Source organism: Antechinus flavipes, chromosome 2 (assembly GCF_016432865.1).
Source record: "Antechinus flavipes isolate AdamAnt ecotype Samford, QLD, Australia chromosome 2, AdamAnt_v2, whole genome shotgun sequence".
NCBI classification, from domain to species: domain Eukaryota; kingdom Metazoa; phylum Chordata; class Mammalia; order Dasyuromorphia; family Dasyuridae; genus Antechinus; species Antechinus flavipes.
Genome location: NC_067399.1, coordinates 632,292,772 through 632,310,338, shown reverse-complemented (window position 1 = coordinate 632,310,338; position 17,567 = coordinate 632,292,772). Strand labels below are relative to the sequence as shown.

General features: G+C 36.4%; 1 protein-coding gene across 15 annotated transcripts in view; it reads right to left on the bottom strand.

The window, feature by feature from the left end:
- KCNMA1 (potassium calcium-activated channel subfamily M alpha 1) overlaps positions 1-17,567 on the bottom strand; it is an 891,121-nt gene that overhangs the window by 811,203 nt on the left and 62,351 nt on the right. The gene's annotated exons all lie outside the window — the stretch shown is intronic.

Below are 17,567 nucleotides of genomic sequence, written 5' to 3'. Positions count from 1 at the left end.
GGGAGAATGAAACAGAGGATTCAGCTAGAAAGGCAATGGTTTGTTGTAGAACTGAAAGGCAGGACTAGATTCCCTTAAGAAATGTAAGAAGGATGGATAACTGCACCAAAGATCTGAGTACAAAGGAACAAGACACTGACCCAATAAATCTCTAAGACTAGAGTTTGTGCAAAAGAACTTGGTCTCAATGAGGCATTTGCCCAATGTAAGTCAGAAAAAAGACAAATAGCCATAATGACTTGTACTGAAGACCAGGCCTCATTAACTTTCCCCTGCCCAAAATCTGTAGCGTAGGTTCCCAGAGCCTAGAGCAAGGCTCAATTCAGGGGATGGTTAAGCCTCAGATGTGGTGATGTCAAAGGAAAACATAATGACAGAGCCAAGTTCCCCAGCAGTGAGAGAAGGATTAAAATCTCAGGTTGACACAGGGACAGAAGGTATGGGAAGACTCTGGTTTAAATGATCTTACTATGCAATATAAGAAAATATTCTCCACTTTAAAGTCCAAATAACCAACCTCTAAGAACCCAGTGAAGCTCCACCACTTTGAAAAGCTGTCAGTCAAAGGTATCCAAAGAAAACAACATTGCCCCACCATTAGTAGATTAACTCTGTCTTGGTTCTCGGAGCAATTAATGAAGCAGGTAATTGGAACCACACTTTACCACAGCTCAGTGGGCAGATGTCATTTCCACTCAGGAAGAGTACATAGAGTATTTCATATTTCTTACTCAGGCACATCACAGAAATGGTCTTTCCCAGAAAGGAAAACAAAAAATATTACTCTTTTAATAGTGAAGAGATTCAGGATTGAGCAAGAGAAGACCTTAATGTGATGAAGTTCATCTACTAAAAAATAAAATAATAGTAAACAAATAGTAAACAAACCTCTCTAGGAAAGGGACTCCACACATATTCCAGAATTTCAAAGTCACAAGGAAACTCCAAGGCCTTCTAGTTCAATCATGGCTGCTCAAGAGTCCCCCAGTACTGACTAGTGGTCATCCAGTCAACCTTGAAGACTTCTTATAAGAGGAAACATACTGTTTGTTGAGAAGGTCAATGACCTCTTTGGAAGACTTCAACTCTCAAGAGATTTCTCTTTGCCTCCAGCCTAAATCTGCCTCCCTGAAACTATCATCTTTTACTCCTACTTCTGTCTTCCAGAGTCAAGCAGAAAATTTTAATCAATCTTTACTTTGTTCACTCTTTATGTTCCCAATGACTTGAATGCAGTTACCTCATCTCTATCAAGACTTCTCTTTTTTAGGCTAAATATCTCCAAGTCTAACCACAAATCTTCCTACTGCCAAGTCTCCAATCCTCTTCTCAATGTTCTTTTTTCTCAAGCATTTATTAAAAACCTACTATATATTAGGCACTGTGCTAAGAAATTAACAAAACATTATTTCACTTGATCCTCACAATAATTTTGGTAAGTAGATACTATTATTATCACCTTTTTAGACAAAATTGATACTGACAGGGGTTAAGTAACTTACCTAGAGTCATACAATGTCTGAGGTCACTTTTGAGCTCCAAGTTCAGGTATCTCTACGCTATGCCTTATAGTTGCATCTGTTTTTATTAAAATGATATGCAAAAATACATATAATATTCTAGGTGAGATACTTTAATATTCTCCCAGTTACATGTAAAAAATTTTTAATAATCTACTTTCAAAATTTTGAATTCCAAATTGTCTCCCCCTGTCCTATTCCTCTTCTCTCCTTGGAAAGTGAGCAATTTGATACAGATTATATATGTAAAATCATGTAAAACTTTTCATATTTACCTTATTACAAAAGAAAATATGAGCCAAAAAAACCCAAGAAAAACAAAGGAAAAAAATAGGTTTCAATCTACATTCAGAATTCATCAGTTCTCTCTTTGGAGAGAGATAACATTTTTCATCATAATCCTTTTGAAATTGTCTTGGATCACTGTATTCCTGAAAATAACTAAGTCACTTGCAGTTGATAATTTTTACAATGTTGCTGTTGCTGTGTGCAATGTTCTCCTGCAGCAGTTTTTATAAGTCTCTAAGGTTTTTCTGAAACCATCCTGTTCATCATTTCTTATAGCATAATAGTATTTCATTACAATCATATCCTACAACTTGTTCAGCCTTTCCTCAATTGATAGGCATCTCTCAATTTCCAATTCTTTGCTACCACTGAAAAGAACACTATAAACATTTTTTGGGTACAAAAAGGTTCTTTCCTCTTTTCTTTGATCTCCTTGGAATACAGCAGTGATGTAGATGGGTCAAAGGAAATGCCTAGTGTTATAATCCTTTGGGTCTAATTCCAAATTGCTCTCCAGAACGGCTGGACTAATTCACAACTTCATCAACAGCGCATTAGTGTTTCAATTTTTCCTCATCATCTCCAACATTTGCATTTTCCTTTTCTGCCTTGTTAGCAAATTTGATAGGTATGAAGTGATATCTCAGAGTTATATTAATTTGCATTTCTCTAATCAGCAGTGATTTAGAGTATTTTTCATGTGATTATTGATAGCTTTGATTTCTTCTTCTAAAAACTGCCTATTCATGTCTTTTGACCATTTGTCAACTGAGGAATGGCTCTTATTTTTTTATAAATTGGCTCAGTTCCTTATATATTTGGGGGGAAAAGGCTCTTAGCAAAAAAACTCACTGTAAAAAATTCTGTATTTCCTGTTTTCCTTCTAATTTGGACTGCATTAGTTTTATTTGTGTAAAAGATTTTTTCATATTTGCTGACTTAAACTGATCTTCTTTTTGGTAGCACATATTATTTATTTATTTCCATCATTCTCCTCTAGCTGTACAGAGTAAATGGCTTGCCTCTGACATGAAAAGATATGAGAAGTCATAAGGCATAAAAACCCTGAGAGAACTTATAAATATTCCTAGGAGGACAAAACAGACAATCATGAAATAACTAAAGAATACAAGATCTATATGACCATGCTGGAGATAAACAAAGTGTATGTGCTATGAGGAAGAGAAAAGCCAGTTTAAATCAGCAAGCATTTAGTTAGTACTTTCCATTTGCCCGGTATAATGCTGACTACTATCTTTTCAGGTTGTGGACTTTTCTCCAGAGTGATAGAAAATCATACTGTCAGGGTAACCTCTTAGCATAATGAGTTGCCAACATGGGGGCATTCCTCCCTAGCCTGTAGTCTCATTCTGTCCCTACATAGAAAGGAAGTCTGGGTCTCCCTTTACCATTGATTCAGGGTTCTGAAGAATACTGTTAACTTTGCCAACATATCAATAAGTCAAAAACACCAAAGCAGAGGGTGAGATTTGTCAGAGAAGATGTAGATGAGGATCTTTTTAGGGTAAACTTGGTGGTCTCTGAGATCTAATCAGCTCAAAGATTCTGAGATCACCCCCTTTTTCAACCTGGGTTCTGAAAAATTTACTGATTAAATTGCCTTTGGATTATCCTATAATATAATAATATTTGGAATATCCTAAAATAACAGAATAGAAGTGAACTGTTCTGAAAAAGAAAGAGGAATATCCACTTAGCAACAATCCTGGTTACATTAGTAAAGTGAAGTAGTTTACAAAGCTATTCTTCTGTGGGCATTACTACATTTGACCCTTACAACAACAATGAGGTCGGTGGTATAGGGATTATTCCATTTTTACAAATGAGTAAACTAAGGTTCAAAAAGTTATGTGACCTACCCAAGCTATTGGGCAGAAGTGTTGGGACTTAAAATTGCAAACCCAGAATGCAAAATAGTGGTGCTCTGAAAAGAAAGCGAATTGAGGGCACTGTAGCCCAGGATGAGTAGAACTCTTAACCTGTAAGGAAAAGGTAAGTCAGTGAAATGTGCTTTCACCAAAGTCCAGCTGAACTGGAAAAAAACCAGCACAATTAAATTGAAGATTATATTAAAATAAAAATTAAAGATATATTTTTAAAAGATTATATATATAAAGATTATAAAATATAAATATATTGTATTAATTAAAATTATATATTAAATATATATTATATATTAAAAAATTAAAAATTATATGGGCTTAAAGGGGGCTTCCATTTGCTGGAGACACAAAAAAATCTTAACTCTATTAATACCTCCATTTTTTTTCTAAAATTCAAAACCATCAGGGCTGCCAAAATGAAAACTATTCCTAATGGAAGTGAGAGAATGTGTTCAATTCTGGGACTTTCTCTAATGCCATCTCACATCTCTTCAACTCACTGCCTCTTCTCTACTTTACAAGATCTATCAAATTAACCAACTTATTTTTCTTTGGCCGATATAGTCAATTCTGGTCTTATCCCATTTGTGTCTCTCCTAAGTCTGCCACCCCCAAGATTCCATTTCCTTTCCCCCAAAGAAACACTACTTAACTCTGTAAATGCTGATTCCTAAAATACCTGGTCATGCCCAGGGCAGATAATTGTTGCAACCTTCAAGAGATGGTTAATTTTTTTTTTTATTATGCCTTATTCTTCCCCTCTTTGCAAGAAGCTGGTTGTTTTTAGACTAATATAAATAACTCACATAATTATGTGACTGGCAAAGCAATTATGACTGGAAAAAGATCAGGAGACAGATGAGAAACACCAAATACAAAACAAAATTGGGTAAGTTATAGAGAGAAAATAATTCTAGAATTGAGTTAGAAGAGAAATAGGGACTACGGCCTCATTATTTCAATCTCCACAAATGTCAATCACTGTCAAAGGGCAGCTTAATCATCTCTCCCACCCCCACTCAAACTTTCAGAAATAGGGTGTATCAAGGAAGATGATTACCTTTCAATCTTTAGTTCATGAGTATTAAACACTCTATTGAATAGAGAGGTGTATAACCCCCAGGAGTGTGAATTGCATACATGTATGAATTGTAAACAAATAAAAATGTCAAAGACATAAAGTATAGGTGACAGACCAGCAGAGGCATAAACAAATAAAGAAATTTATAAGAAAAAAGTGCCCAACTCAATATAGATTATTTAGCTTGAAATTGACTCTTAGGAAACCAATGGATATATCATTCTTATCCCCCTTCTATTTGGGGTTTTAAAAGAAGAAATGATGATTGGAAGGATATGTCTTTGGCATTAATTTTCCAGGAGGAGACAGGGGATAAAGTAAGTCATCCATATCTCTCCACCTGGTCTTTCATGAGAACAATGGCTTAATAATAATAGGCATTTGTATAATATTTGGTTTTCATTTGAGCTTTACCTATAAGGCAAGGTCTAGTGGTTATTATTATCCTGATTAACAGATGAAGAAACTTAGACCCAGAAAGTTGTGAGATTCATCTGTGATCCCATAGCCGATAAATGACAGAAGCAAAATATCAAGCTTAGTACTCTAGGGGCTGACTCTCAACGAAAGGTTTAGAGAAGCACATTCTGTCATCGTATGTACAACCCTCTAACCAACTAAGCTGACACTTTCAATATGTAATTTAAGACTCATATGAATAACTCACCTAATACAAAGCAATTATAACTGGCAAAAGAGCAAGAGATGGATGAGCAATACCAAATTCAAAGCATTACTGGGCAAGTTACTAAAAAAAATTAGCTCTAGAATTGAATTTGTAGAAAAATAGGGGCTGGATTGCTACACAACACTACATTTTATAGCAGGGCCATAGGGAGTGAGCCAATTAATAAATGACTCATAAACAATGCTAGAGTTCAATGAGAATGGAGACAGGTTCTTTAAAAGTCACCTGTGTCTCTAGATAACAGATAATTATTTGAGCAGCTGTAAAAATCTTCAAAATTAACAAAAGACCTTTTCTGACATCCACTATTGGGATAATATGCAGGATTTTTTCATGTATATGAAAAAAAATCCTGTAAAACCCCAGAAGTAAGGTAAAGTAAGTCTGACAGATTGTAAATTGGGCTCAGTACAGCAATGCCAAATGAAGATTGAAGATGATGATGATTATTATGAGGATGATGATAAAAGGGGATGAGAAGTTAGACAATACCAGGGTTTTGGAAATGGTAACTAAAATCTTGGACCTGTAAGTCCTCAATTCAAATTTAGTGCTGGAAAATCCTAACAAGATAGATGCTGGATACCCTGTTACATGAAACTTTAGTTTCTATCCAGTTAAAAAGGGACAGTTATATTTCTCAAAATTAACATGAATGCTTTCTCTCATCCTCATCTACAGTTCTAAGCAAGAGAGGTTATGGGTTATGTGAAGAAAAGATAATTAGAATATTAGTTACTTCCCTTTCTCCATTCTCCCTATAGGGCTTCTCCATTATAATCATTTTTTTAAAAGCCCCTAACATACCTCAAAGGTCTGGTCCTGTCTAAATTCTCAGTCTACCATACTGGTACATATGCCACATTTTCTGAATGGGATAAAAAGAAAAGAACAAAGCCCAAGGAGCCCAGAATAAAAAGGGAATATCAATTTGGTATTTTGAAAGACACAGTTTCTGACTGAATGTAAAAGGGATTCCCCTTTCCATTTGAGAAATTAAAAAAAAAAGCCATGTATAACTCATGATATTTTGCTTTCACACCTCTTCTGAGCAGCTTTCTAGTATCCTTTAGAATTTAAGCATTTAGGTCCCCAAATTGAAATATCTTGTTACTTTCATCAAAGGATAAGCCTTTATTAAATGTTTATTGTATGCCTAGAACTAAGGTAGAAGCTGGAAATGCAAAAAAAAAAAAAAAAAAAAAGGCAAAAGCAACCCTTGTTTTCAAAGAACTCAACAGTCTATAGGGGGGAAATAATATGTAAAGAACTAAGATGGAGATGGGCATCCTGCAGAAACGTCCCATTGAGACTCAAAGAAAGCCAGGGAAATGAAAAAGCAAAAGTGATGAGGGAGAACATTGAAGGCACGGGGGACAACCAGCACCACAGCATAGAGACAAGGGAGCCGTATAAGAAATTACAAGTAGACCAGTGTTGGTTTGAGCAGCATGACGGACTCTCAGATGGTTAATGTCACAGCATGACCTTCTCTCCTCCAATTTCTTTTTCACTAACACCTTCTGCTCTAAAAACAGCAGCAAACTCCATTGCACACACAAAAAAACCCAAAACCAAAGCCTTGGCTGAAGTGAACCTCCCTCAAGGACTAGTCCAAGGGGGACAGGAAAGAATTCTCACAGATCACTGAGGCTGAGGGCTATATTATGCTCAAAGATTTTCTCTGAACTTCAGCCAGCCTGAAATAGGATTCTTCACCTCCCTGGGTAGCTGAAGATAAAAATTATTCTCTGATCAATTTGGGGGAGAGAAGGATTCATCTTGCGATTTATCTTCTATCTGAGAGAAAGTATTTTACAGGATGTAAGAAACACAAGAGACCTCGGATGCTATCTAGTCTTATCTTCCTGAACATCTCCTCTATAATATCTCTGATCAGTGGCTGCCTGAAGGCCTCTAGTGAAGGGGCACCCACTACTTCCCAAGACATTTCTTTCCTTTTGCACACCAAGAGAGTAGAATAGGAAGTAATTCCTTAAATGGAGCTCAAATCTGTCTCTCTATAATTTCCACTCCTTGCTCCTCACTGTCTTACCATCCCTAGGAAATCACTAAGATTCACAGTGAGCATGGAGTAGTGGCTAAGAAATCAGGAGACCTGGTTAAAACCTATCTGTAGCACTTACTAATCATATATCCATGGGCAAAATATTGAATATCATTGAGCCTCAGTTTTCTCATCTACAAAATTAGAGACAACTAGGTGGATAAATGGATAGAGAGCTGGGGTATTAGACTGCATGAATGGATCAATTAATCCATAAGCACTTATTAAAAATAGAGAGATTAATTGAAATAGGCAATAGGGTGCATACATACCGCCCATCACCCTCCTCAATCAAGTAACTTCCTATACCTAATAAGAATACGCCAAAAAGAGGAGAAAAGTCGTAACATGGTAAGTGTACTGGAAAGTGCACTTAGATAATCAAAATGTAGCTTAAATGAAGCATTTAGCTTACACCTAAAAGATTTCAGCTAACCCTGACCATTTTGAGCTAGATCTAGTCTTACATATAACTAATTAAACTATTTATCACACCCTTCAAAACATTTATTCATCCTATTATAGTACGTGCAGCTAAGTAGTACAAGGATGGCTAGTGGCACAGTGGATAGAGTGCCTGGCCTGGATTCAGGAAGACATTTACTAGCTGTGTGACTCTGGGCAAGTCCCTTGCTTGCCTCAGTTTCCTCATCTGAAAATGGAAAGGAAAATGGAAGGAAAAAGGAAATGACAAACCACTTCAGTATCTTAGCCAAGAAAACCCCAATGGGGTCACAGAGGCATAAATGACTGAAATGCCTCAACAACAAACGGAGAAATTCAATAAATATTTGACTTCATTGACCTGAGCTTTGCCTCCAGCAATGAACATCTCATCCCATTCATGATTGCTCGTCTTGTGTGACTCTTGTTCACATTCTGGTATAAATCTGTTACTTAATGACATTCAGTAAGTGGGAAAACCTTCCTTGCACTTTTTTAAACTTTACCTAGATAAGTGATCCATTGCTCTTGCTGTAGCCAACTCATCTTTCATCATCTTTCAGCTGATGAAACACTTCCACGACAACATACTTTGCAGCACTTCTCTTGGATAATTCTTCATTTATATTATGTTATAGCCTGCTCACAACCTGTATTTAAAATTTACCATGTAATTTTCTGGTTCTCTACATTCCTCCAAAGACATATGTCAGTATCCTACTAACAACTTCACTAACTGATCATTTTGGAAACTAATATGCATTCTATGTGATAAAACACATCTTTGTTGGAAACCACAGCTTCTTGTAATTCTAATTACATCCTCTTTTGCCTATTCTAATAAAGGCACATTGTACTGAATTAAATTAATTTCCCTTGTTTTGTACATGCCGGGTTGTGGTGGGAAGATGTGACTTTATGGAGGGCAACTCTTAAGTGAAGATAAAGCAGCCTCATAATCCACAGAACATTCATGGTGGCTCAAGATCCACAACACCTTCCATCAAAATTCTTTCTCCTCCATTGCTCAGAGCGATTGAAAAAGATCATTTTCCTGTCCTAAAATTTTCCATGCTTGGTCTCAGCCCAAAGGTGACTTTTTATTTTTAAACTTGAGCAAAAAAGTTCAGCTATTTTTATTTCATGCCAGGGATAAAGAAACACACTTTGTTCTTGTTAAAAGCAAGGTAAGATTTTTTTTTAACACATGGGAAACTCAAACAGCTGAGCTTCAAAAGCCCCAACTTTTCAACTAGCTACTCTTCACAGAGAAATATAGTCTTTGCCATAATTGCAGGGCAAAAAATCAATGGCAAAGATAAAAAAACAACTAGAATTCCACTTTCTGTACACACTGTTCCCAATTTCACAAAATATTTTATTGTAAAATAACTTTCTGTGACTAGAAAATATTGTCCCTGAGTCCAAAGGGTTTTCTAAGGGAAAGGGAAGTCAAAATCACCCTAATATTTCTACTGGTGCTAGTCCATAGGGCTATGCTTATTTATGTTGGGGGTACCCCTCAACATGCTGCCTTCTCTTCCCTTCTTTCCAATGTCATTCCCATTCTTCTTTCTCCTTCCTTTTGTCCAGTCTGCATACACAGAGAGAAGAAGTCAGAGTGTCTGGGTGAGACCTGTTTCTTTTCTTTATTATTATAGCTTTTTATTTACAAAACATATGCATGGATAATTTTTCAGCATTGACAAGTGCAAAACCTTCTGTTCCAAATTTTCCCCTCCTTCCTCCCACCCCCTTCCCTAGATGGCAGGTAGTTCAATAAATATTAAAGTATATGTTAAATCCAATGTACGTATACATATCCATACAGTTGTCTTGTTGCACACACACAAAAAAATTTCTGATCTAAAAAGAAAAAAAAACCTGAGAAGGAAAACAAAAATGCAAGCAAACAACAGAAAGAGTGAGAATGTTATGTTGTGGTCCACACTCAGTTCCCACAGTCCTCTTCCTGGGTGTCGATGGCTTTCTTCATCACTGAACAATTGAAACTTGTCTGAATCATCTCAATATTGAAGAGAGTCACAACCATCAGAACTGATCATCATATAGTCTTGTTGTTGCCATGTATGATGTCACTTATTCATATAAGTCTCTCCAGGCCTCTCGGAAATCATTCTGCTGCTCATTTCTTATAGAACAATAATATTCCATAATATTCATATACCACAATTTATTTATTCAGCCATTCTCCAATTGATGGGCATCCACTCAGTTTCCAGTTTCTTGCCAATACAAAAAAGACTACCACAGACATTTTTGCACATGTGGGTCCCTTTTCCTTCTTTAGTATCTCTTTGGGATATAAGCCCAATAGAAACACTGGTGGGTCAAAGGATATGCACAGTTTGTTAACTTTTTGAGCATAGTTCCAAATTGCTCTCCAGAATGGTTGGATCCGTTCACAACTCCACCAACAATTCATTAGTGCCTCAGTTTTCCCACATCCCCTCCAACATTCGTCATTATCTTTTCCTGTCATCTTAGCCAATCTGAGAGGTAAGTCGTGGTATCTCAGAGTTGTCAATTTGCATTTTTCTGATCAATAGTAATTTGGAGCATCTTTGATGAGAGCTGCTTCAAAAGATCATAGGAATATATGAACTATCCTATATGGGATCCTATCTATCTGCTATAGCATGGATGTTACTCTCTCCACTATTAACAATCTCCACATAATCCTCTAATCCACCATGTCTCATCTTAGCACAAGAGACTGCTAAATGGTAAAATGACATTCATTTAGTCATTCATCGACCCAACAAAAATAATTACTGAATGTCTTAAATGCCATTTAAGGAAGGGACTCCATCAGTCACAATATAGCTGATTTCCTGGTCTTTAATCTTGTTTCTCATAACATATCTTGCCAGACTCTGAAACTCATATTTCTTCAGTATTATCCTGGCTTAGGATTCCCTTCTTCCTTCTGACTGGAGAAAGTGGACACTGAAGAGTTCCTCCAGATCCTCCAATTAAGGAGAGGGCCCAGAGCAGACATCTCATTATTTCCCATCTAGCTGCTGGTCTTCATCTCACCCCTATAGTGCACCTTACTCACCCACACTTCCCAATTTCTTTTTAAGAATTGTCTCTCACCAACCATTAGATTGTAATCTCCTTGGGGACAGATGTTATTTTTTGCCCTTTTCTCCCTTTCACTGAGGCTTAGCATAGTGCCTTGAATATAGTAGGTGCTTAATAAATATGTATTGATTACTGATTTTTATCTATCCCATGTTCAGCCTTCACTAACCAAAAACATGAGAAACGGTCCCTGCTTTCCAGGAACTTATCCTATAGTTAAGGGAACAAGATGTAAGCACATAAAAAGTTTTTTTTTTAATGCCAAATGAGTAATATAATTTTAAAAGCTTGTGGGAGGACAGAATCCAGCCAGTCAACAAGTATCTATTAAACATCTTTGTGCCAAGCACTGTACTAAATACTAAGGATACGAAAAATAAAAAGCAATCCCTGATCTTAAAGATCTTATAGTTTAATGGGGAAGACCACATGCAAACAGCTATGTACAAACAAATTATATAGAGAATAAATAGAAAATAACTAACAGAAGAAAGGTAGTAATATTAAGAGGAATTAGGAAGAGCATTTTGTGGCAGGTAGGATTTTAGCTGGAACTTGAAAGAAGCCAAGAAAAGCAGAAAGTGGAAATGAGGGGAGAGAGAATGGGAAAAGAGCCAGAGAAAACGTCTCGAGATAAATTGGAGGAACAACAAGGGGGCCCATGTCAGGGAATAAGAGGCAGGAATATTGGAAAGAAAGGAAAGCAAGGGGTGGATTATAAAGGGCTTCAAAACCAGAGGATTTTGAGTTTGATCTTGAAGGTGATAGGGAGAGATAAAGCCATACTGTGAGCTTTAGTCACCACAAGGGGTAAGACCCAAGCAAAGCTGAAAAGCAGGGGTTCTAAACCCAGCATTCTTGGACAGATTTCCAGGAATTAGGGTCTTTGAACTTACATTGGAAAAATTATATGTTTATTTTATTTTCATTAATTTCTAATTGAAATTTAGCATTTCTTCTAATTATAAATACAGGCAACAAGATATTATTCTGAGAAGATGGCTGTTGTTGGCTTCCTCTGACTGCCAAAGGAATCCATATGCAAAAAAAAAAAAAAAAAAAAAAAAAAAAAAAAAAAAAAGGTTTAGAAGCCAATAAGAGATGGGTAGGAGTTTGCAAGTGAGAAAGAAGACATCCCAAGAAGGAATGGCAACATGAGTATTCAAAGAAATTGGGAATGGGCAAAATGTGTTCTAAGGATAGTGAACAAATCGGTTTAGTTGGAATAATGTAAGAAAAGAAATTAATTGACCAGATCATTCAGAATTTTGAATTCCAGACTAAGGAGCTGGGCCCTTTATCCTGTGGGCAATGGAGAATGACCGAAAGATCTTGAAAAGAAAAGTGACATGATGAATGAGGTATTCCAAGAAGATCAATCTGTCAACAAGCGCACAAGGCTGCCTTGGAAGGAGAAGAGATGAGGGGGAGAAAACTATTAGAAGGTTATTGCAGTAATGAAGGTGTGACAAGATAAAAGCCCACATTTTCTCTTTCGTTTCTTCTGCCTTTGTAGGCACCAGCCCTTAATAAATCATGAAAATTTTGTAAAAGGAAAAAAAAAAGAAAATGTTCCTAAAAACTTCTGCTTTGCTCTTATTGTTTGGGGCTCAGATTTATAGCTAATGTGAAAGAAGTGTGATCTCCCTCACCTAGCTCTCTGTAATACATTTTTAGGATAGAATTCTTCAAAGTTTATAGAAGAATGAGAAGGAAGAAAATTCAATGAGTGTTTATCATCTACTAAATTTGTCCAGCATGGTGATGGGTGCCAGGAAAGGCCTCATAGAGCAGCTGAGTCCTTGAGCTAAACCTTGAATGTAACTCAGGATTCTAAGAGATGGAGGCGAGGAGAAAGACATGGGAGACAGCCCATGCCAAAGCCTTGAAGGCAGGAGTGTTCCATACAAGGGAGGAGCAGTCACGATCAGGGATTGCAGGATGCAAAGTGCTAAGAAAAAAATATGGAAAGTCACAAAAATGGGAAAGTATTCCTAGGAGAATGGACTAGAGCAAGGGGTTCTGAACCCTGAATCCCAAATTTTCAAATAGTTTAATTATTATGTCTCAATATAATTGATTTCATTTCACTCATTTAAAAGCATTGTTCTGAGAAGGAAACCATAGCTTTTGCCAAGACTGCCAAAAGGGTCCATGATTCAAAAAAGGTTAAGAACCCCTAGACTAGAGGACCTCAGGTTCTCTTCTAAAACCTATAAACAGATCATCAAGACTATGGAGTCATTTGCAAATTATATTCATAATAAAGACATAGAAATTCTCCTGATACCAACTATTTCACACATATCTACCTAGTCATGGCCTTGGGTCAGTCAGCCACCAATTAAATTTACTCCAACTTCCCCAAGTCTCACAGGCAAATAGTTTAGCCAGGCCACCTGATAAGTCACCTAGCAAGAGGCACTTCTCACCATGGGGAACACTGTGGGAAGTATTTGAAAATAAAGTTTCCAATTACCACTGGTATTTCTGGAGGGCCCTGATGCTGGCAGCAGCTGTCTCCCTGAAAGAAAATGATGTCATGGGTGGCACTAATAGAAAGAAACTTTACGGGCAAAAAGTATATATATTTTCCTCTCTACCCTCTGACAAGGGGAAAAAACCTGAAATTCTCTTCATGGGGATGAAATAGCTTATGTTTACAGCTTCTCTTTACAAGAAGAATCCCACTGTCACGAAGCAAAGAAAAAATCTATATAACCAAGTTGTTTCCTGTCCGGGATCAAAACCAAGAGAAAACAGGGCTTTTGGACTCTAATTGCAACAAGTTCTGCACAATTTTGTAAAGTCAGTTCTTTCTCTGGTCTCTGTCCACTTAATAGCACCAAAATAAAAGACTAAAATTGCCTGTTGTTGAGGCTACAAGTGTCCAGAGGACAACTGAGCTGTGGACAAGACTTACTATCCATGTCTGGCATTTGGAACATCCTCACCCTTCTCCTCCCCAACTCAAGCATCCCAAACATCTCAATGAAAGACACTAAATCTTCTGGATCATTCACCAAATTAGAACACAAAGAGATCTTGGCACTTAGGGAAGAAAGGGGGGAGGGAAGGAAAAAGGAAAACATGAAATTCTTTTCTTTTCTCTGCTGGAGTTTAGAACCCTTCTGGTGAGGAGTTGATTCATTATGGATCATTCCACCTCCATCTCCTAAACACCAAGAATACATTTTCTAGTAATGTGATAAAAATCCCATTATAGGACAATTCAAATATCAAAAGCTTGTTATAGTGAAATTTTCATTCCCATTTGTAAAATGAACATGAAACCTCCCGCCTCCCAGCTATCTATCCCATTCAGCTATCATCATCACTATGTAACTGAAATGCGCAGATTATCCAAAATTTTTTTTTTTTACCAATTGCTTTTGGTTATCCATTTATAATGAGAAAAGTCACATATATTTTGAGTCCCTCCTAATCTTTACCCTCCCAGTGTAAATTCAACAATTCTAATTAATGGGGCTAGAAATTCATAACACAAATATCTTTGGAGGAAGAGACAGAAACGGAGACAGAGAGAGTTCTCCAGAACTAAAGCTATATCCACTCTGCAGTTGGCTCACATCAACCACCTCACACTTTTCTCCCACCTGCTGCATATGGCACTGGGACAGAACCCCTACTCTGAGTCCTCCCATCGCAATATGACCAGGGTAAACGAGATCATCTGCATGGCTGTGGCGCAATGAATATGGGCCTAAGGCCCAAATGCAAAGTTCAAATTCTGCACAAAGTTCAAACTTCCAGAGGGCTGGGATTAGATTAATTGGTTATAGGATTTGCAAGATCTATGAGACCAAGATCCCTATCTGTCACCATATTAACCATATTGGTGATCAGCAGGGTCCCCTGAAAGGGACAGAATACAGATTAACTTAAATTCCATTGAGAATTCATTTGAGAGGGTTCCATCTGAGCCATTCTAATTATGATTATCATTGGTTTCTAAATAAATAGGGTTTAACAATTGCAATATAATAGTCTCTAAAATAATTATTAACAGTTATACACATAATTCATTTTGATCAAGAATGTATAATTTGGGAAACGCCATCCACAATCACAGAGAGACCTATGGAGATTGAATATGGATCAACACACACTATGTTCACCTTTTTTTTTTCTTTCTCATGGTTTTTACCTTTTTTTTGTTCTGATTTTTTTCTCCCAACATAATTCATACAGAAATATGTAAAAAATGAATGTACATGTATGACCTAAAAAAATTACAACAACAAAAAAGAAAAGAATGTATCTTGTTAAGTGAATAAATAGAGGGAACCAACAAGGAAGAGGGAAAAAAGAGCCATCTTATATTCAGAATATAAAAAGGAGAGGCAGTTGAAGGGAGATGAAAGAAGCAGAAATTCCCAGGTAGATGCAGTTAACATAGGTAGCATAATAGAGTATGTGAGTTGGAGCTAGTCAGTAAACATTTATTAAGCACCTACTCTGTGCCAGACACATTTGGAAGTAAAGTGTCAGGAGTACTAAGAGTCAGAAATACTGTTCTTTCTCCTGTTAAAATGTAAACTCCTTGAAGATAAGAACTATTTATTTTTGCCTGTACATACTTAGCACATAGGAGGCACTCAAAAAATACTGGTTGATTAATTGAATTCAACCTATTTCAACAAAACATTTACTAAGCACCTACTATAACAGGCAAGTCACTGAGTGAAGATACAACGCCAAAAATAAGGCAGTTTTCTGCCCTCAAGCAGTTTATGTTCTTCTGGAGATAATGAATTCTGTGCAATAGGTATGGGAGTGCTAGTACCTCTACTTAACAGGTGAAGGCCCTAAGGGCCTGGTTACATAGCTACTCAGCAAGTTATTCTAGAAATGGAATCCCTGTTTCTGATGCCTTAAGCTAGTGCTCCAGAATGATCTTGACATATAAAATGAAGCTGAATATGAAATTTGGATTTGAAAGAATATTCACAAGAAATATTTCATATGAATTTCAAATATGAAATAAGTTCCTTAATTAAATGCTAGGTGTGTTTACAGAATATAAAAAGACACAGTTCCAATCTAGTAGAAAGCTGTAATTTTTTTTTGATCATAGCTTTTGACTTAATAATTCCATTCAATTCAAAAACTAAATTTAATTAAAATTAAATTCCACTATTGCAACTATAGAGACTGGGATTATATCTGTGTATCACCAGTAAAAAGAATTCCCAAAGGAGAAAATTCCATCGATGTAGATCAGCACCTTCTTTGCCACTTAGAGTCTCAACAGAGTTGCTTGGGGCATTAGAAGGGTAGATGATTGACCTGGTCAAAGTCATGTAATCAATGTGTATCAGAGATCACATCTTAAGTCTCTGTCCTCTATACCATGGAAGTACTATCAATAACAACAACAGAGCTAATTGTTAAAAGATTTCTATAATAGCACCATTCTTAATTGGGGGAAAAAAAAACTTGGAAGTAACCTAATGTTCAATAGGACAACAATTATATTGTGGGATGTTAATGCAATAAGTTGGTTTTATTCCTTTAATGCCAATAAATATGAAGAATACAAGATAATCTAAAAAGACCTTTATGAAGTAATAGAAGAGATGGGGAAAGGGAGCAGAACAAGAGCATAAACTACAACCATATATGGAAAAAAGTGAAGGAGAGAGAAGAAACAAACAAACCTGTGGAGCCTTTAGAGGGAGAGTGTAAAAAGTTGTTATGACATCTTATTATTGAATTTAATTTATTTTAATGTAAATAGTTTCAAAGCTTGAATTGGTACTTGATGTTAAAATTTAAATAAATCGTTTTATTATATACAGTCCTTGTCTAGCAGAACTTTTCTATAAGAGATTAAGCATATGGTGATAAACACTGCAATCATAGAAGGCACAGCTGAGTTTTAAAATGCATCTATTCGAAGGAGAAGGGATACATAAATAATATAAGAGTAGCAGGAGGCAACAACGCATGTTGGGGTGATCCATCCAAATGGAGATGCCAGTGAGTCATAGAAGAATATAAAGAAGTCCAAAGGAAGTCTGAGCCCTGAGCAGCCTATCTTTGTAAAAAGAAAAAATTGTCAAATATCTTTGTCAAGAAAAAATTATAGCATTATATCAGATTGGAACTATGTCTTTTTATATTCTTTAAACACCCCTATCATTTAATTAAGAAACTTGAACACTTCCAGTGTTCATATCTTCATACTTATTTTATTTCATTTTGATATGGAGAGCAAAGGGAAGAGCCAGGGGAGACACATGTTTATCCTCAACCCAGTTTCATGTGTGAGTTCTGACTACATAATCAAATCCAAGACAAAAAAGGGCAGAAATTTAGTACCAAGGGCTGAAAGTGTTGAAAGAAGAACCAATTAAAGAAAGATTTTGCCCCTAGTAAGTTTGAAATACCTTAATTGTACAGTGTAAGCTTTTGAGAAAGATTGTCACCCAGTGGACATCTG